At 53.8% G+C, this 21,389-nt stretch overlaps 1 protein-coding gene across 1 annotated transcript in view; it reads right to left on the bottom strand.

Moving 5' to 3' along the window:
• The window catches only part of Ptp4a3 (protein tyrosine phosphatase 4A3), a 32,832-nt gene extending 19,884 nt beyond the window's left edge, over positions 1-12,948 (bottom strand). The window contains exon 1 of the mRNA XM_085678891.2: positions 12,862-12,948. The gene's annotated coding sequence lies outside the window, so the exon portion shown is untranslated. The remainder of the gene's footprint in view (positions 1-12,861) is intronic.
• Positions 12,949-21,389: the final 8,441 nt, after the last annotated feature.

Below are 21,389 nucleotides of genomic sequence, written 5' to 3'. Positions count from 1 at the left end.
GAGAGACTCTGCCTCAGAAAACAAGGTGGATGACTCCTGAAAGACACTACACTCAAGGTTGATCCCTCTGGCCTACACATATACCATACATGCACACACGCACACACAACGTGCATACCTACACACATACAATACAAAAGTGTTCGGTGCCATGGTTGTTAGTACATTCACAGTGTTAGGCCATCATCGCCATTTTCCCAATTCCAGAACAGCTTCATCACTACAAAAACTCTGCAGCTAAGTATGGTGGACACACCTGCAATGCCAGCACTCAGGGGGCCAGCGAGATGGCTCAGCAGACAAAGACGCTTGCTGCAAAACCTGATGACCTAAGTTCAATCCCTAGGATCTATGGTAGAAGGAGGAGAACAACTCCTGCAAGTTTTAATCAATAAATCGATCAATTAGTCAATCGATGATTGAGTAAATAAATTTAACTAAAAATTGAAGGGGAATTTTGCTTTTAATCCTAGCGCTCAGGCTGGTGAGGCTAGAGAACTGCTGTCAGTCTAAGGTCAGTCTCCCATACACAAGACTTTAAAAACTTAGGAGGGTTGGGTCTGTAGCTCAGAGGCAAAGTACTGGTAGAGAATGTGTGAGGCTCTCTGGGTACCACCGCTCAGCACAGAGAGCAGCCATAAGCGCTCATTCACTTCTTCCCTCCATCTGTGGCCTCCATCTGTGGTTCCCTGTCCCGGGCTTCTCAGTAGAAAAGGATCTCACATGAAACCACCAGGCTATCTTTTCTTCTGAGATCTCTTTTCTACCGTGCCAGATCTTTATTCTTTCCATTAGTTGAGTAACAGTCCACTGGAGCAACACACCATGTTTTATCTAGTCCTCAGCTGAAGAACATTTCCATCATTTTGAGCCCAAGACCGGGACAGTGCTGAACATTGCAAAGGTAGGGGAGGTGGAACATGCCTCCATTTGTTCTGTGAGATACTGGGATCCGGGAGCCCTGTGACAGACACACTGGGAGGGACCATGAAGCCTAGGACTAAGTCTGAGCAGGGAAGTGGGTCATGGTAACAGGGGCAAGATGACAGAAACCAGCCCATACCTAGGGGGCACCTGGTCAGCCCCTTTCCTAGGTCTGGTGGAATCGTGGCAGCATGCAAGGGAAGGTGCAGGCTGCTGCCACTAAAGAGACACAAGGTAAACTAAGGGTAGGAGAGGTAGGAACTCTGGTTGTCCACTGAGCAATGGGGACCTCAGGAGAGTCCAGCTCTCTCCCCTGAGGACAGGAAATGTTTGTCTAAGCATGGAAAAGCTGCAACACACTTGGACAAGTAAAGCAAACCCCAGGGCTGGTTAATGAGCTCATTTGGACAGAACCAGTAGCAGACAGTGCTGGTTCTTGGTGGAGTCTGGCAGCTGACTGTCTCCGGCTGAAGGATCCTGAACACTGGGTTACGAGGGAACAGGGGAGACTTGGTCAGTCACCACCACACGTGCCGGTCACTGTCTGCTCACATAGGCCTTCATGGAGTCTACCCAACTGTGCAGTGGGGTGGGCATCCCCAGGATCAGCTCACTGTGGGACTGTTAAACACACTCCAACAAGACAATGAGAGACAGGCCATCCACACTTTTGTTAATGGAAGAGTGAAGGGTGGGTGTCCATGGGGGGACCCAGAAGGAGCAAAGGCAGCAATGAAGGGCCACTGTGAGAGAAGAGTCAGCTTGGGCCAGCACTTGGCTCTCAGAGTCACCATGGGCACCAACAGTCTTCTGGTCTTTATCCAGGACGGTCCCAGCGTCCAACACAAGATGATGCCACAGCTCCAGAGAGCAGCCAGGAAGGGGGACAGGTGAGATGCGAAGTCAACCGCCCTCTGGAGGGCAAACTGAAGTCTGGCAGCTCCCTCTGGGTATCCTAGGTCTTCCATCTTCTCCAGCACACTGCAATCAGCCCCTGACCTCCTCTGCTTAGTCCTCCAGCTGCCCTCACAACCCGGAAGGAAGGCCCCAGAGCCTGCGACTGTCCTCTGGCCTTGGCCTTCCTCCCATCATGCAGCTCTCCTCCTTTGCACCTGCCTCCCCAGATGGGTCTGCAAACTGCCAAACATGGTGCAGCCTCTGGGCCTTTGCACTGACCTCGCTGCTCAGTGGCCCTCTCTGCTTCTCCACGTCTTAACCTCAGGTCTGTGGACTCTTGGGCTAATGCCCATCCATCACCATTGGCTGACCTGTGATCACCACTCTTGCCTGTCATTCTGTCTCTCCACTGAACGAGAGCCCCACTGAGGTGTTATGCTTGTCTACCTGATTCTGAGCATCGCACCCAGTAGGTGTTCACTAGATATACAAATGCAGGAAGTGCCCAGTGAGATCTAGGCAGGATGGGACTACCCGGTATACCAGGCCTGGCCAGGACCTTGTGGCCAGTGAAGTAGAAAAGGGACGCTGGCAGGCTTGTCCCTTCCCACTAAACCTCCCAACCCCAGAGCCTGAAACAAAATAGGGACAACCTAGTCACCACTCAGGACCCCTAGAGAGGGAAGGCTCCAACCCCAGGATGCCCTCACCAAGACTACCCATGGTCCCCCCAGAAGACAGTGCATGCCAATAAAGAACCAGAATCACCTATGTATGGGAACACAAAGCAAGGAAGCTGAGTACACAGGACCAAGCGAACCAAGGTAAGAATGCAGCTGGCAGAACCAAGGTGCCAACACAAGACTGCCCCATCAGACTTGGGCAGCAACGGGGACCATACAGGTTCCCCAGGCACTCCCCATTCCCTAAATGCTGGGGGCCTGTTCTTCCCTAAATGGGCTGTGAGCAACAGCTGGTGCTAGCCCCTAAAGCTTAGACAAGAAGGTCCCTGGCATTTTCTGTGACTACCCGGTGACTCTTCAGCAGTCTCTAGTTAGTGCTAGGTGGGGGTGGGCATTGGTGGGGAGCAAGCATTAACCAGTACTTCTAAACGCGGTGTTTCCAACACGACAAAGGGACGGTGAAGGGCATGGGGCAGGCAGACTTCTTATGCATCTCTATCCTGGCTGCCTCCCTCTGGAGGCCCACCAGGGTCCCTAAGGATGCAGCCTCACCCTGGCAAAGACTTCCTGAGCGATGTCTCTGGACTCTTTAGGAAGCACACTGGTCACGGACCTGCTGAGATGCTGCGAAGGGACAGGAAGCACACACCCTCTGCAGACCTCCCTGGCCTGTACAGCCTGCTGTACTAATTGCTGTCCCCTAAACCTTTGAGGACCAGGACCCATCCGTCTACTGCCATGTTCATAAGGATGGAACGGTAGATCCTGCGGATCTTCTGAGTGTTGCCTTCTAGCCTTGCACACATGCCTAGGACCCCACACCGGCCTAACTCTGCCCACCCAAATGCCCGCTTCTTGGTAGTCCAATGGAGAAGTGGAGGGAAGATTCCCTTAGCTGTGTATCAGTGAGGTATACCAGGAAAGCGTCGTAGTTAGGGTCGCTCCATACCAGTCAGGCTGGCACTAGGTGGGGTTAGCCTTACCCTGGGCTTCAGACTCTAACATCCCAGAGTGTTAACCTCTTCCACTGTGCTTGATGCCCATGCTTCTTGGCCACGCTTGGGGTTGGCTGTGGTTTAAACACTCCCGCCCATTCCGCTGGGACTTCCAGTCCATCTCAGATTCACTCAGTATCTCGTGGGAAGGCAAGATTAATGGGCTGAGCCAGCGTTGACCCCACTCTGTCCCTCTGGCCTCGCGGAGACAGACGATCCTTTTCCAGTCTTGCCACAGTCTCTGAGGTGGGGTACCCTCAGCCCAGCCAGGGTTGCATGAGGCTGGATCACAGGATGGGGTGTCCCCAGTGTACACAGTAGATGCTTTGAACCTGCCAGTGGCCCTCCTGGGACAGTCAATGGCCACTACTGTGCCCAGGGACAGCTTCTATTCCCACCCAGACAGGCCCAGTCTCCCTCCAAGTTCTCATGTTCATTTCCTTCAGCACGGGTCAGAGTCTGGGAGGGTACTTGTCTGGGAAATCCCAGCACATCTAGGTCTTTGGACAGGGTCTTCAGCCACAGCCTCCCCAACTGGCAAGGGAGGAAGGGGAAGGGAGAAACTGAGGATGAGGAGGCTGTACCTTGACCTCCCCATAGCTGGCTGGGGCAGGGATGGGTGACCCCAGGGCCCACCCAACTCCCCAGGGCAGGAGGGAAGCCAGGGCAGGCACAAGACTGCCAAGAACCCAGGCCACAGGTCCCACAGGGTTCAAGGTCCCTCCTGGGGCAGGGCAGGCCTAGCTGGCAGTGTCCGTGGGAACCGTCCCCAGGCCCTGTCAGTCACACTGAGGCCAGCTACTAGACAGTGGAGCTGCCACAGATGCCAGGGCTTCTGGACGTGCATGGCCTGTAAGGCAGAAGCTCACGCCCCTAGGCCTAACCAGCCAGGCGAATGACCAGATAGGAATTCTGTTAAGACTGAGAAAGGAGCGAAGAAGGATCTGCAGGGCCCAAACCACAAGGACTGGTGCCATCTGTGCCTCCAGATTTGTCTGCTTCTCTTTCCTCTACCCCCCCGGGCCAGTGTCTGAGAAGTCAACTTTTCACTCCCAGGGGCCCTTTCCCTCCCAAGGCCACATCCTCTTCCTGTAAGATCTCTACAGTGCCTAAATCACTCCTCCCCCACGCAGCCTCCACCTGGTGGTCTACACAAAGCAAAGAGTCCCCACCAGTTCTCAAGACCCCACACACATCACAGACCACCCCGGGCTAGAGTCCAAGGACCTTTCGCCTGTATCCTGTTAAGTCTCAGGAGCAGGGGCTACTGGGCCTCCTCTGAGCGGGGGAGGGGCAGATGGGGAGGGGACAGATAGACAGATTGGCCCTGGATGACTGGCTCAACCCCACTCCAGCCCAAATACCCAGCTCCCAGCCCTGCCTAGCTCTGTTCTCCTGGCTCCCTGCCCCCCTCGCTCTACCAGGGGACTCCATAACACAGACCCTAAGCCACTGGCTGTCCTCACAGGCCTGCAGGGGCCCCTGGGGACAGCCCTTCCGGTGACTTCCTGCCAGGGAGTCTGGGGGAGGGTAAATAAGCCCTCCAGATGGCTTCCTGCACTGGGTAGTCGTGGGAACTGTGACTAGTGGGAGGAGACAGAGGCAGGGAAGCAAGAAGGCCTGCCTCGCATTAGCAGTGGCCGCCCAGTGTCCCCAAACAGAGGCTTCACACCTACTGACAGGGAAGGAAACTGAGGGCCTGACAGTCAAATGACAGCAGAGACCAGCAGCAGGATCTCCTATGAGCTAATCATATCCTCCATCAGTAAAAGAACAGGAGCCACAGCTGTGCTGGGCTCCTCCCACACGCACCTGGAGGCTCCCCTCTCTGGCTCAGCATAAACAAAGAGCCTGAGAGCTAGGTCAGACCACTCTGGAAGGGTATATACCAACAATGTGCCTTCCGCCTTCCGCTTTGCACGACCACTTCCCAACTGTGCCACCTGCAGGAAGCCAGCCCCAGACGGCGGATTCCCACCTCAGAAAACTGGCTGGGGTGGAGCGGAGTGGTAAGAGTAGCCACTCCCTGGTTACCGTGAGGACTAAAGAGGTACCCCCCGAACTAGTATCCACCACCAACCCAAAAAAGCTTAGCAAAGACCTGTCCGGGTAATGTGGGCTGCACCCCACTAGCCCCTCTCCCTCCACACCATGATACCACCACTGCCCAGAGCCCACCTGACTACCTGGCAACGGGGGTGGGGAGCGGGGGTGGGAGTACCCATCCTGCCACAAAACCTCTAGGTCATAGAGCCATATGTATCAGGAAGGTGATTGCTACCCCCTGTAATCCTGCTCAGTTTGTGTGGGTCCCTCTAGGATAGGGCCACCCCTCTCTACTTTTCTATGAAAAATGCAGTTTCCAGGAGACCCGGGAAGGCAGAGCAAGGCCAAGGCCTGTAGCCTCATCCTCCATACAACAGTCAGGACAGTGGCAATGGTGCAATGTGGGCTCAGGGCCAGCAGATGGGACTAAAAGATTCACACAGTGCCCAAATGCACGTCTCTAAGCTATCCAGAACGTTCGTTATAAATGGGGAGGGGAGGAGGGGAAGCAGACAATAAACAACAATCCTTCTAGACCCAGGGACCAGAGGCCCACGGTCAAGGCCATGGGAAAGTCCAAGCTCAATGCTGGCATCCTGTTCCTGTAGGGCTGAGCATTAAATGGAAGGCCAGCATTCAAGGAAGCTCTTCCCTACGCTGTTTACAACAAACGTGCCCAAATCTACAACCTGACCAATGATGGGGTTTAACCGTTGTCCTCCTGTGTGTGAGCTCTAGAACCATTGTAGGTCTACACCAGCCCCAAGAACATCACCTGACAGAAAGGGAAAATGAGGCACCAACAGACAGCACTTCTACAGGTCACAGGCCCGAGAGAGAGCAGGCACGTGCCTGCCTGATAACATTCAGTTCATTGGAGCAGCCCAGCGCAGGGAGCCAGGAAAGAGCCACCTAGGACAGCTTTGTACCTACATGCCACCATGAGTCTACTACGGGGCCTGTGCTCCACTCCAAAGTCCTATCTGCAAGTCTGAAAACTGAAGCCAGGAAGGGCAGGGCAGGCCAAGATCCATCCAAGGTCAGTATATTCAGAGCCCTGCCTATGTTCCCCAAGGCCAGTGGAGGGGGCAGAGACGTCACTGGGGAGGGACAACCGGGAGTCCTGGGCACCCCTAAGCTCTGCGCAGCAATTCCCAGCACATGTTGGACCTCTGGGCAGCCAGCCAGAGGGAAACTGACCCTGGAGGAGGGGCCACAGTGCTGCACTGACTGGGAGATTAGAGGGAACTGCTTGCCTTGGCAGAGTTTCAGGGCCAGTGGGCATTGCCAGAGAGGGCTGCCAGAAAGTAGAAGCATCCTCTCTGGGGCACAGGCAGCAGGGACCAGCAAGTGACACTGGGAGCCACTGTAGAAGCCATGATGGATGGGGTAGGAGGGCTTGATCCCGGGTGGGACAGGGGATCCTCCAAACACAGCTGAACTTCTTCCGGGAATCCTAAATCACAGGAAGGTTCAGGCAGAGAGCAGTGGGAGCCCTGGTCCCATGGGAAGGGGACAGGACAGGCCGGCCTGCCTGCTGTAGTTGGCCCACCTCCTCTTCTGGGCCAGCCCTGGCTTTGAGTGTGTCTGGTAAATCCAAGGCCTTGGGAACAGGCTCCCACAGATCCCAGGAGGGGAAAGAGATAAAGAAGCTGGGGAAAGAAGGTTCACAAGCACTGCAGAGGGGAAACTGAGGCCCAACAGAAGCCTTCTAGCTAAGTGGTCGTCTCTCACGTCACTCAGAACTAAAGACCAGGAGACTGGGGCAGCCTGCTCAGCTAGATCCTGACCCCGATTTCTCTTTGTTTTTTTTTTGTTTGTTTGTTTTTGTTTTTTTTGGTGGTGGTGTTTTTGTTGTTTGGGGATAGGGGGTTTCAAGGCAGGGTTTCTCTGTAGCTTTGGAGCCTGTCCTGGAACTTGCTCTGTAGACCTGGCTGGCCTTGAACTCACAGAGATCCACCTGCCTCTGCCTCCCAAGGACTGGGATTGAAGGCATGCACCACGACCGCCCGGCCTGACCCTGATTTCCTAAGTCAGACCTGTGCCTGTTTATCAGTTTTCAATTCATTTAAACTTTCCTCCAGATGCTTCACTCCCATGGGCCTACAGAAATCCACCACCCACAGGTCAGGTTACAGCCCACCAGCACTGCTCTAGAGCACTCTGCAGCTCTCTCTTGCTGTCCACCACTGATTCTACGGAGAAATTGAGGGACGGAAACACAGTCCTCTGAGGTCAAGGGAAGCCAACCTCCCAGCAGACGCCACCTGTGGGAGGATGTTAGGCCCCTGGGGGTATGTACCTCAAACCGTACAATCAATCAGAGATGTGTCTGATACACAGCCAGTCATGGGTCTGGTCCAGCCTTGGATCTTCAGGGCAAGAACAGCGGGATCCTTACCTGAAGGCCACCCACTAGGGAACTTGGACCCTAATCCCACCTTCCAGACCTTGATCACTGGCCCATTCAGCCCCTTGAACCTGCTAGGACCCAGTAGCTTCTGCCTGTGCCTCAACCTGGTTCTGTCCAGGGGCTCCAGTCCAGCACGTCCACATAGGCCTCCTCCTTCCCTCCCTAGTCTGCACGGACTACACAGGCCCCGGAAGAGCAAGCAGCAAAGGTGGGAACTGAGCAGAGTTGGGATAAAGGGCAGGGCAGCAGGAGGGGCCACATCTAACTCGGGGCTGATTTCTGGAATATATTTTTCTAGACTCCTTCTGGTCCCAGTGCCAGAGGTTAGCAATGCCTTGCTGTAGTAGCCCAAAGGTCACTTCCTTTAGAAGGGCAAATGGCAATCTGGAGAGACTGGGAGAGTTACCCCACTGTGGTGCTCAACCTGGAGGTAGGATCCCCTTTCGAAACACTCACCTGAGCCTCACATCGCCCACACCAACAAGCCCCACCCCAGTTCTATCCCCCCAGAGATCCAGGTCATGGGACCCAAAAGTCCCATGTGATCTACCGGGAGCCATTTAACCTCAGGCTGTGACAGTCTTGCTGAACCACACCTCGGGTTCTGCAGCAGGTGAAGGATGGTTCCTATTGTGGCAGACATCGCCCACGACAGTATCAAGAAGAGCCCAACACCCTGTAGGCATTCCATACACTCTGGCTAACATAACCCCAGAACCTGTTTCCCACCACTTTGTAAAACATGCTATAATGTCTGCTTCCCCAGATGACAGTGGTCCAAGACATTAATGCTGGCCCTGAGGTAGGGGGATGAGGGCGGGAATATACACAGTGGCTCCCTAGAGTGGGAAAGGCAGAGCTCAGAGGCAACCTACTGCTGGGCACCAGCCTCAGCCAGTAAACAGCCGTCCCCCTAGCTGTGTCCGGTAGATCCTCAGTGGTCTCAAAACAAGGGTCAGGCCCCTGGCTCAACTCAGCTAAACAGTGGCTGTAACATGTGACTCTTCATTAAAGTTCATTTCCAAACTGGTCCAGCCCAGTTGGGGTCACCTGCCCCACCACCTCGGACCCAACCCTGAAAGTATGACCTTTACCCTCCACATAGACACACCAGCACATCACGGACAGCTACACTGTGGGCACTCACACTCTTCATGGACAAGGAGAACCAAGCTGCCGGCTGCGAGTTCAACTATACACACCCAGTAACCTTGGAGCTGCCTGTTCCTGAGGTCCCCAACCAGACAGTGAGAACCCATGGCCTTCCACTAACCCATCCCCAGAAAGCACACACAGTACCACAGCGGTAGCTCTGGTCTCTAGCCCTAGCTGGCAACATGCAAATCCCTGCTCAACCAGCAGAGTGCCCCAGGCACATTCCTATACCTCTAAATCCTACAGAGCTGTAGGACAGGATAACCCCATAACCTGGGTGAAGCCATGGAGAAAGATGTCGGAAGGGCCCTGTGGTCACCACTAACGTCACTAGTAAAGAGTCCCCTCCTGTCCTGGCACCTTCCCCAGCACCTGGCCATGCAGTGATCGGAACCTGAGCTTCTACACCAGGCTAGTCGGCTTGCTCTGGGCAGGGCAGTAGGGATCTACTGCAGCTGAGCCAGGGTGGTGTGTGGTCTGCAGTAAAGACCACACAGCTTCATTCCAACTCCTCCGGGCAGACTCCACATCTGGGACAGACATCTGTGAGGCACCAGGGCCTCTTGTGGGAGGGAGACAGGCAGGTGGGCACCAGGGGCCCCATGTGCTCTGAACTTCAGGGAAGAGTGGAGCTTTTCAGGGAGGGTGACTATGTACACACACTGTCACCCCAGGGTCCCTTTCAAGGGTTCTGGGGGAAAAGACCTGAGTACTAATGCTCCCAGGTTGAGAGCTCCATGCCGCATGAACACCAGGTGGCCAACAGAGCGCCTGAGTCTCAGTTCCGTCATTACAGTGACAGCAGAGACCCCTCCAGGCCGCCATCTTCACGAGGCTAGCAGCCTGTTCCTTGTCTGAACTATCCCTGGCCTAACAGCCTTGACCCAGCTCAAAATGACTATAATGAGGTTTTGGTGTGTCGGCCTGAGGCACCCCTTGATAGGAGACACACACCCTCGGCCAGGTAAACAAACGCCTCTGGAGCCTTCAGAACCCCACAGCCCCATTCTCTCCCTCAGACCCTCAACTTTGCTTTATTACCCTGTTCACTGTGATATAACACAGCTTGGGGCTGCACTGTTGGTGGCCCCAGGACCATTAGGAGTCCCCTCTGTGTCCGTCCCCCGCCCGACTACAGGGCCAGCCTGTCCAATTGGCGGATACAAGGGAGGCTTTTTACATGTACACTGCCAACCTAAGACCAGCCCAGTTCACTGCACTCCAGATGGGTAAAAGTCCACTGGTAACACACCACACCACAGCCCTCTCCCGAATACAAGACCTCCTCTTGATCCCAGAGGAAGTGCTGGGTGGCCCCTATTGACTGAGCCTTATACCCGTCTTCCCAGCACATATCTATTGCCGCCCCAATCTTACAGGACTAGATCGGTCAGAAACTAAGAAGCCAAGCCAAGCAGTGGTGGCACATGCCTTTAATCCCCAGCACTAGGGAGGCAGAGGCAGGCAGATCTCTGTGAGTTCAAGGTCAGCCTGGTCTACAGAGTAAGTTCCAGAACAGCCAGAGCTACACAAAGAAACCTTGTCTTGAAGAGAAGAAAAGAAAGAAAGAAATGAGGAAGCCAGTTCTTGGATAGGCCCAGCCTCACATAGGTACACACATATGAATGGTAAAGGGAATATACAGGAACCAAAGGAGCGGAACAGTAGTGGTGGCTAGGGTGGAGTGTGAGGGCTTCTTGTAGGAGGCACCTTCACAAGCAACAGGTGAGAAGGGCAGCCCAGACAAAGGGTCCAGCACAGGCTACCATAGCACACAATCCCATCATAGGTATCAGGGTCCAGCCCGGGCTGCCATAGCAAACAATCCCATCATAGGTATCAGGGTCCAGCCTGGGCTGCCACAGCACACAATGCCATCATAGGTATCAGGGTCCAGCCCGGGCTACCATAGCACACAATGCCATCATAGGTATCCGTGTACAGCATGCGATGCCATAACACACAATCCCATCACTGCTATCGGGTTCAGTTCTTCGGGAGCAAGGCAAGGCCAGAGGTGTGAGGAAATAATCGTTGATCCGCCAGTTCCAGTCCCAGCAATTCCTGGCTCTGTCCCTGGACAGATGCCAGAGGGACACTACTTCACGTTTCTAGTGCCTCACCATCACCACTGAGCATCAGGAGGCTTGTGCCTCCCGGAGGCCAGCTCTGTGTACGGTATCCCGCCGTCACAGCAGTGAGGTCAGGCAGGCCGCTTGGCAGCACGCACACCCCAGGGAACTCGCCAAGAGTCTGAGTCAGTGAGTGCCAGCTTCCCCAGCCAGAGGTCCTCCTGTCATTTCCAGCCCACCACCACGCTAGCTGCCTGCAGGTCTAAGGAAGAGACCCTACTTTGGCTCCCCTTCTGCTACATCAACCACACGGGCTGGGCACTCTCAGCCAAGCCCCGTGATGGCAGGAGACACTGGGGAAAGTCCTCCCCAGTTGGTGAGGAAGAGGTCCTGGCGGGCTCCCGTTTCAATATCTACAATGACCATCTGTCCAGACAGCTTACTTCAACCCTATCCATCAGCCACCAGGGTCCTAAGCACCTCCAAGTCAAGCACCAGGCCTGGCCAAGACAGGGGCCCTAGTAAACATCTTGGGGTGGCCAGCTCCTTCTTGAGGGGACATTTAGGAACATTCCCATGGCATTAGAGCAGCCTCCCATTCATAGTAATAGAGCAGGGACAGGTGGAAGGAGCCCCTAGGCCTGCCTCAGTGCAGGCCACAAGCTCCACGCATTGTTCACACTTCTAGTTGCAGTCCAGGCAGAAGAATAAGGCTCGGATAAGGCCCAGTCTTACAGGTTAGAACTCAGCCCACTTCTCTGGTACCTGGCTCATCTGGGGACTGGAGTTGATAATCTTATGGGAGGATTTGAAACCACAGGCACTGTGTGCATGACTTCTACCTGGTCAAAACCACCCAAGGAGTTCACTACACTGACCTCAGCACCAAAACTCTGTTTCCTCCAGAGCATGCAGCCAAAAGAGGTGCACCACTTACCCATGGGACACAGCACACTGTGACAAGCGGCCTGGAACCCACTCTGCCCCTCAAGGATGGGACCAGAGAGATGGTCACTCTACCTGCCTTGGGGCTAAGCACGCCACCTAGCTCATGAAGCCAGGAGACCCCCTAGCCCATCAGGAATCACCTGCTTAACCCAGCTGCACTGCACCTGGACAAGCTGCAGCAGCACCCCTGCTCCTGCTGCAGCACCCACGGGTAATGAGGTGCTGTCCACCTGGCCTGGCCCAGGATGCCTGAGTCAGGACCTAGGGATCCAAGACTTTGTGCCCAGTTTCCAAGGGTGACCTGCTGACATCCACGCGGGAGACAGCGATGGCTATGGAGTCCTATGCCCCAAGCAATGCAGTGAAGAAACTGAGGGGAGCCCAAAATCCTGGGTAGGGATCTTGGGGAGGATGAAAACCGGGCAGATGTTGGGGGAATTTTCTGCACCCCTAGAAACGGGAGCAGAGTCACCCCTTCCAAATCCATGCAAGTCTGGTCGACACACCGAGGAAACAGCTGGCTACGTCCCCACGCCTGGCCTCCCTGCGGCTCCGGCCCTGCACGTGGCAGCCACCAGCCGGTTCACGCAGGGGCGGCAGCGGGGTGCGGCCCCCGTCGGGAGCAAGCACACAAGCCGGCGCGCGCTCCCGCTGGCGCGGCCCCGAGGCGGCGCCCCCGCCGACGGCCCCCTGCGCGCCCCCGCCCGAGCGGCGCGGTGGAGACTGACCTGGCGGTCCGGGCGCCGGCGCCGGCACGACGCGGAGGGCTCAGCACGCGCGCGCGCACAGGGACGCGGCCTCAGCGCCGTCAGGACGTGCGCGCGCGTGGGCGCGGCCTCGGCGTCGCCGTCTTGGGGCGCGCACCGGGTCACGTGGGGGCACAGCCCAATGGGAGCGCCCCTGTGCAAGCTGTCGCAGGCGCGCACCTCTTCCAGGCCTGGGGGCACCCGCTAGGCACTGACCTGGTCTACTACTCACACCCTGATACCTAAGCATCCCAGACCAGAGAGCTTCCTTGGAACTTCTAGAGCCTTCTGCTTTCCCATAGGTCTCGTAAAGCAAAGTCCCTCGCGCAAGGAAAAATTGGCTGGTGCAGGGGTCAGCAGGCAACAGTCATCAAGTCTGGGGATCTATGATCAGTTCGAGTTTAAGACTCCTTGTGCTAAGCGGATTCTGGGGGTGGACGTCTCAAAGAACGGGCCGAAAGACTAGCTGCCCTGCCCTGATTGTTCCCTGCCTCTGTGCTAAATAGACTGTCCACCCTGTGGAACCTTCAAGATGTGCCCTTCAAAGTGCCTCATCCACCCAGTCCTGTGCTCCTGTACCAATGCCAACACCAATCCAGTCAATCAAACTTCCCGGTTGTTGTCTTCCCTGCTCCAAAGACGACCATCCATCTGCTCTTCCTCAGTGACAGGAAAGACACCAAAAAGCTAACATGAAGACCCTCTGTGCAGCATCGTGCAACGACACCATGATGGATAGTGACCCCATCTTGTCCCCAGGCCACCTAACTGTGTACTTAACTGCTGTCACCTCACCCTCTCCCAAAGCTCTTCCCCAAATAGGTCAGTTGCCTTCACCTCTCAGGACCCTCAATGTGATGTATTTCATCAAAGAACCACTGAGAGGTTAGGGCAAACGGCATATCCAGTCTCAGGTCCTAGGAGAAAGTCCATGGTCCCAGCTCTTCTGTGAATTCAGTACCTGTTTCAGCAGCTCACACACCATCTCATCAAGGGCTGTGTGTCTTTGAGTTGCTGGTTGTTTGGTTTTGTGAGACAGGGTCTCTCTGTGTAGCCTTGGCTCTGTAACTGACTCTGTAAACCAGGCTGGCCTTGAACTCAAAGAGATCCACTTGCTTCTGCCTCCTAAGTGCTGGAATTAAAGACGTGGGCCACCACCGACCAGCAAGTTGCTGATTTTAAAAAACTGTTGTACAGTGCCTTTCTCCTTACTTTCCCTCCTCTGCTACCCAAAATCTCAGGTGTTTTATCCCAGCATTTCTGCTGGGGACAGTGGGTTTGCCCTCCATTTGGCCTCTGGAAGCCACGAGTTCCCAACCACCCAGGCCCTGACAGCCAGTGGCCAGAAAGGAAACACAACTAACCTGGTGGAGTCCAGCCCGTGCTCCAGACACTTGCTGATGCCAGACACGTGTTCAAAGTCAAAGTTCCAAAAGTTCTCCTACTCCTGCGAAGGAAGCTCCGCAACCCTGTTTTACAGATTCCCCGGCAGAAGCTCAGGGGATACAGAGTGGAGAGTCAAATTCAGACCTAGCTAGCCGGTACCTGCCACCTACTATTAGTGGATGGACTGAAAGGTCCTGGGCATGTGGGAGGGGTGGAGAAATCTTGAGGTTTCCTATGGGAAACCTCAGGCTGTCTTATTCTATACAAGGAATGACAAGATGAGGGTTGGGCAAGAGGAAGGCAGAGGCTGAGTCAGATGCTTCCCAAATTCCAGGCGCAGAGCTGTTCGTGTAGGAGCTGGAGATGTGGACGCAACCCCCTGAAATCATCCTGTCTCTCTGCCTTAGACCTGCCTGGAGCAGGAGGACCCAGAGCTGCCTGCCCCCAGGGGCAACAGGCTCAGCAGATTAGCTCAGAGGACAGGGATGAGGTCAATGCTAAGTGGATTTCCAGGAAGCTACCTCCAGCCACCAGGCCTAGTCCCAGGTCAGCAAGTCTATAGAGGAAGGGCCCTGGCTGGGGAAATGCTGAGCTAGCCATAGGATGTAGGCTGATGTAACGGAAGTGACTTTTGAGCCCCCCTCCTTGGGTTGCATGATGTAATCTCTGACTTGACTCATTTCCCCCGTCCATAGAGAGGGTGGTAGTAACAGTTATAATCCTAAGGTCGTGGCTCATATTTGCTTTGTTTTGCCTGTCCAAGACACACCCTTTCAATGTAAATAAGGCTTTTTCCTGAGGACAGTCATGAGCAAAAGGACAAAGAGTTTAGGGTAAAAGGAGGAGAGGAGAGAATGCAGAGAGCATCCAAACAGAAGCCATCATGAGGCCAGGCTCTGGACCACCTCACATCCTGATTAGCCTCGGTGGCTGTAATCAATCTGAAGAGCACAGCCCTTCCCTCACTGACAAAGCCTATCACCCCCTTTCTGATGGCACTGAGCCCCAAATTACAGAGGAGTGACCGCAGGCCAACCCCCACCAGCAGGGAAGTCAGTAGAAACGCATGCCAGGATCGTGTCCTGATGCCCTGGGGTAGCCTCAGTCTTCTTTCCTGCTACCCTGTGATGTCTGGAACATGTGGTCTGAAGTTTTATAACCAGGGAAGCTTCAGGGACACACCTGTGTGTTGACTTCCTCACTTCAGGGCCCCCAGGATAACTCATCTGAAGCCAAATCCCACCGCAGGCTCTGAAAGGGACAAAAGAGAGCAGCAGTGTCCCTGACAAAAAACAGAGACAACTGGAGGCAGGCCAGGCCTCTGGGCATCGTGGAGGAAGAACTGTAGAGATGGTGCTTGTGCGGCTCACTCCTGCATCTCCTGTTGTGTAGCGGGACCACCGCCGTGATAGCACACGGTTATCTGTGGCTTAGTCGTGTGGTGACTTTTTACCATGGCAAATAAACAGCATCCAAGTAGTCTGAAACAGCCAAACTGTGTTAAGCTGGAGGGCTGAAGGCAAACAGATTCATCCTGGCCTGGGATTCCATGATAAGCAGATAGCCAGCCAGGGGCTCAGTGGGATCATCTGTGGCTGCTTGGGCTAGGAATCAGCCTCCAAGATGGAGTCTCAAAGGCCCCTGGGATATTCCCTCTAGGAATATATGGATTTCCTTACCACTCAGGGACTAATGTATTCCATAAGTCAAGGGGAAGACTAGACGAGAAGCTGAGATGCCCATGCATGATCTAGCATCAAGAAACTCAGTGTCTTCTGTTGGACCCACTGGCATGAAAAAGAAAACATAGAGCCCATGCAGGCTGAGACTGAACAGGTCCTACAGCAACATGGCTGATTCCTGTGTGGGACCAAAATGCTTTCCTCCCCAGGATGGGATGGAAGGCCACTGGTGTCAAGGGGAGCTCCTGAGACTACCAGAACAGATGGTAAGGGGCGGGGGCCGTCAGAGTTTGCATCTTTTCATAAAGAGTGACAGAGGCAACTCCCTTTGCTATCTTAGAATCTTCTGGCTCCCAGCGACACATTTGTTGAGCATTGTAACAGGCTGCCCCATTCAGGATATAGATGGAAGCCAGGGATCCCACTCAGACATCCTAGGTGCAGCAACCAGGAGTCTCTATGAGGGCATATGGACCTAGGCCTCAGAGTGGGCCCTTCCAGGTGTCTGGTCTAGAACAGAGGCCTGCCAATAGGTAGACACAGCATAGAAGCAAAAAAGGATGTGCGAAGGCAAAGGCCAGCCTCTCAGGAAGGAGGCTGAGACTCAACAGGCCGAAAGCATGGGGACCCCAGAGAGTGCCCTGTGGTCAGAGATCCCAGAAAAGAAGAGGGGTATCTTAGGGGAACAATATTGCCTCCTTGAGGGAGAGAGACAGGCATGTCCCCACATCCAACCCTCCTGCTCCCATGGCTTCATCTGGCACCTACCACTGTCTTAGGTCACTCCGGCACCTGGAAGATCCCTTTTAAGAGAGTTCCTGCCAGTGACTACGCCAAGAAACGAAGCTGCCCACTAAATGCCTCCTTCCAGGGTTAGAGAGTCAGACATGGCATGTTAGCGCCCCCTTGTGGCGTTCCTGGTCAAGGTTGATCATAAGGGCCACGCAAGCACTGGCTTAACAGTCCCCGCGGAGCAAGCACTTCTGTGATTCTGATCCAGAATCTTGTGGTTTCAAGATCTCTGAAAGAGTGTGGAAGGTTTCAACTCAGGAACACTTGCAGCCTGCTTCCTGGGCTGGCATTTGAGGACAATGACAGACAATATGTTAGCACAAGGTCTAGTCAGGACCACCATCTAGTCAGGACAGGAGGCCACAGTGCGGGGAGCTCCAGTCACAGACCACTCACTGAGATCCAGCCCATTAACTCCAGAACCCCAGGCTAGTCCTTGCTCAGTCCTCTAAGGCTAAGCAGTGACAGACTATACCAAGAACTGTGGATACTACATGTCGAAAGAAGGCCCTGGGGTGTCAAAGAGTCTCTACCTGCTCCTGTGGGCTCCCCAGGCACCATGCAGTTCTCTGAAATTCAAGGTCCAGCCTGAAGCAGGCAATAGAGAGGAACAGAAACAGACCCCAGTTAGGTCTTAGGAGTCCAGTATTTGAATAGCAATAAAAACTCAGTATCTTCCCAGGCAGTGGTGGCACACACCTTTAATCCCAGCACTCAGGAAGCGGAGGCAGGCGAATCTCTGTGAATATGAGGCCAACCTGGTCTATAGTGTGAGTTCTAGGACAGCCTGTCGGGGGGAGGGGAGAATGAGGAAGAAGAGGAGGGGGAGGAAGAAGAAGAGGAAGAAGGAGGAGGAAGAGAAGAAAAGTCACCAATGGAGTCATCAAAGACAGTGACAGATGACAGGTGAAGCCAAGGGACCAGGAGGCTTGGCTATGGGAATACACACACCTGCCTTCCCCTCAATGAGGCGCTATTGTCCTCATAAGATCCCCACTTCTTTTCAGGGCGCTCTAACCACAGAAAATAAAAGCAGTATCATAAACCTCGTAGCCAAAAAAGTAGAATTTCTGGCCTGGGTAGAAACCCCCGTTTTGACTGAGCCAGATCAACACAATAACCTGGCCAAAGAACCACCCCTAGGAAGGCAGGCTCACTTTAAACAATGCTAAAGAGATGAACATGGGCTGGAGAGATGGCTCAGAGGTTGAGAACATTGCCTGCTCTTCCAAAGGTCCTGAGTTCAATTCCCAGCAACCACATGGTGGCTCACAACCTTCTGTAGTGAGGTCTGGTGCCTTCTTCTGGCCTTCAGGTATACATGAAGACAGAATTTGTATACATATTAAATAAATACTTTTTAAAAAAGAAATGAACAGAATAATTTTTCATCTAATGAGATAATGCACTTTTCCTTCCCGGAATCTCCTCTCCAGTGCAGAACTTACCAGGCCGCAACCATGCAGCTTTGGAAGCCTGGTCACTATGTACACAGTTTCTCCTTTCCTATCTCCTTTCTAAGCACGCTTTCCTGACACTCTGTGCTTCCCCAACATCTCGGGCTGTCTTACTCTTTTTCTAAAGCTACCCTCCCCTCCAAGCAGCTGCTTGCTCACTGTATGGCTGACCTCCGTGGGGCTCTAACTGTGTGGCGTTTTCCTCCGTGTCCCTGCTCTGGGCAGCTGCTGAGACTCACAGTTTGCCTGTTCTGGGTTTTGTTTTAGCTCTAATGAAATTGTCCTCAAACTACCACTTGAGTTTTTCTTACATTATTTTATGAAAAAGACTAAGAGCCCTAAGAGGAGACTCTTCCCCCATTTTCCCTCGCTGGGATCTCCCCAGGGCAGTCTTAGCTACTGGTAAGTAATAAGGGAGCTGGTCAGCTGCACCCCTACCCACAGGGACCAGAAGCCTGGGAGATCTTTCCCATTCAGAACTCCTAGGTGGCAGGGGACCAGATATCAGCCAGCAACACTATTCTTTCACCTTCTACATGCCACAGGCACAGCCTGCTCTCAGGTGATGCCCAGCACATATCCATCAACCAGGCCAGAGTCAGCACTCCCATGCTGTCCACACTGGTAGGAACATTGAGCCCTCGTGTTGGGGTCAGTGCTGGGGAGGGAGGTGCTCACAGGAAATCGACAAGCGCCCTGGGCTTTAAGAGTGAATGGAATCAGGTCTGTCCAGAATGGGAGCAGAAGGGCTCAGTCTGCCCCACCAGCTGATTGAGAGGGTCAGAGTGTCTCAGAGTACAGTCCTCCAGTTGGCCCACAAGAGGGGACCTTAAAGACTCAGGGATCAGTGACTGAGATGGGGGCACCCCAGCCATCCACCTGGCTCCACTCACCTCACCACCTTGGTTCATTAGGCTCTGCCTCATACCATTCAACCCTCCAAGAACACACCACTGCATGTCAGTGCACACGTGGAATTTCCCAAGTGCTCAGTCCCAGCCACGTGACTTTGGACAGGCCACCTGCCTCCCTGAGGTATGTTCCCCTTGTCTATAAATGTCATGTCTTGGGTGTATACACAAAGGAATCTCAGTCAGCGCATCACAGCAGCACCTGCTCATCCGTGTTTACTGTCCATCAGCTGCAGTAATGGAGTCGCAGCTGCATGGATAAAAAAGTGTGGCATTGATACACAGCAGAGTTGTATTCAACCATGAAGAAGAACAAATATGTCCTTTGCAGGGAAGTGGAGATCATCTCGTTAAGTGCAGGGTGGGGAGGAAAGGGGAGGTGATGAAAGTAGAAGCTGGCCTATCAGAGAACAGGAAGGGAATCCATGGGGAGGGACAAATGTGGGTAATAGGAAGGTAAGAGGCAGTCAAAGTGGCTTAGATACATGTATGTAAATGACATAAGGAACACACTACTCTGAGAATTAATAATCACTAAAAAAAACTGGAGGGGAAAATCTTTCAAGAAAAAGAAAACCATGTACAACAAAATGGTCTTACAACTTCACAGAGCCACTGACCGTGATCCCTGATGTGCCATATGCTCAGACAGAGCCAGCCCTGGCCTGAGCCTATCAACTCACAGTGCCTGACTGGGGAGGAGCCTGCACATCTAGCCACCCCTCTCCCTTTGGCCCCAGCATGTGGTAGGATGGAGATGTCAATTAAGGGCCTTTCAGACCACAGCCTGGTCGCAGAGCCAAGACCTCTCCATTCCAGACCGGGAGAACAGCCCTACTTCTGCTTTGGAGTTTCCAGTCCTTCACCAACAGTAACGGGGAATCTGTGATTTGGTAACACTGGAAAACAAAATCTGTTGTTAAATTGTTTTCTTGTTCTCGCCAAGTTAGGATAAAGTCTCTGAAATGATCAAGAGAAGCAAGATGCAGGGGAGAGGGAACATGGAGGGACTGGTGATGGGATCATGGTCCTATGTCCCCTCCTGTCCTTCAACAAATAGATGAAGGAAGCTGATGGGACTTCCTGGTGACATTCAGACAGACTGGAGGGAAAAGCAGGAAGCCGTGAAGATTGGGGTAGCACAGAATGCCTCAAGCATCCACAGCCGATCCCACGGAGGATTAGGAAGGCCTGTAATGCCAACGAAGGAGCCCACCAGGCTGTGACTGCCGGGTGTGGGGACCCCTGCCCTTTAGAAAAACAGTGGTTTTGTCTCAGGGAACAGTGAACCCCACAGTGAGATCAGAAGGACCTCAGCACTGCTGATGCCAAGGGCATGGAAGTCCAGGCTAAGGACAGCAGAAGTTCCATCCCTGGGACAGGGCTACAGGAATCCAGAAGAGGACAAAACTCAACCTTTGGCTTCTGGAGCGTGAAGATGCTTCTCTCTCTCCCCATGCCCAAGCATGGCATTTCCTCCTCGTTCCCATCTTCTGAGTCACCAGCACCCAGCCCTCAGGGACAGGAGCTGAGGGAGGCCAGATGTGCAATGCAGAGACTCAAACCGTGAGCCTTCTACACGTGTAAGCACTGGCCACCAGAGGGCAGCATGACTCTCCAGAGCCCTGGAGTCAGGAGGGGGACCCCCCCATGACACACCACTGACCCCAACAGAGCAGCTGACCTCCTTCTGCCAAGCCTCTTTGGGGAAGCTTGAGTGTTTGTTTCCAGGAAACATGGACCAGAGAGTAGCAATCTCTGTCATGAGAGGACCCACACATTTCTGTCTGCCAAGGTCTCATGTTTGGTTTGTTGTTGTTGTTTGTTTTTGTTTTTTTTTTTCAAGACAAAGTTTCTCTGTGTAACCCTGACTATCCAGGAACTAGGTCTATAGACCAGGCTGGCCTCGAACTCACAGAGATCCATCTGCCTCTGCCTCCCAAGTGCTGAGATTAAAGCCGTGTACCACCACTGCCCAGTGGTCGGTTAGTTTTGTGAAACAGGATTTCACAGCCTCAAACTCATGCTCCTCCGACTTAGCCTCTTCATAACTAGGGTTGTCCTGTGCTGTCAGTCAGTGGGTTCAAACTGGCCTACTCCTAGGTCTGCGAGATTACAAGTCTGAACCATAAAACACTGTTCACCAAGAATATCCATGCAGTCCTTGGTTTCGAAAAGGCATCACCAACAAAGCTGGGGCACGAGCACCCTGGATCATCCAGTATCATCTAAAGATGGTTCTCATGTTAACCCATGACTCTTGGTGACATTAGCTTGGGACA

This window comes from Myodes glareolus, chromosome 19, assembly GCF_982192425.1.
Source record: "Myodes glareolus chromosome 19, mMyoGla1.1, whole genome shotgun sequence".
NCBI classification, from domain to species: domain Eukaryota; kingdom Metazoa; phylum Chordata; class Mammalia; order Rodentia; family Cricetidae; genus Myodes; species Myodes glareolus.
The sequence above is the reverse complement of the archived record's forward strand: the minus strand, read 5'-3'. Positions and strand labels throughout refer to the sequence as shown.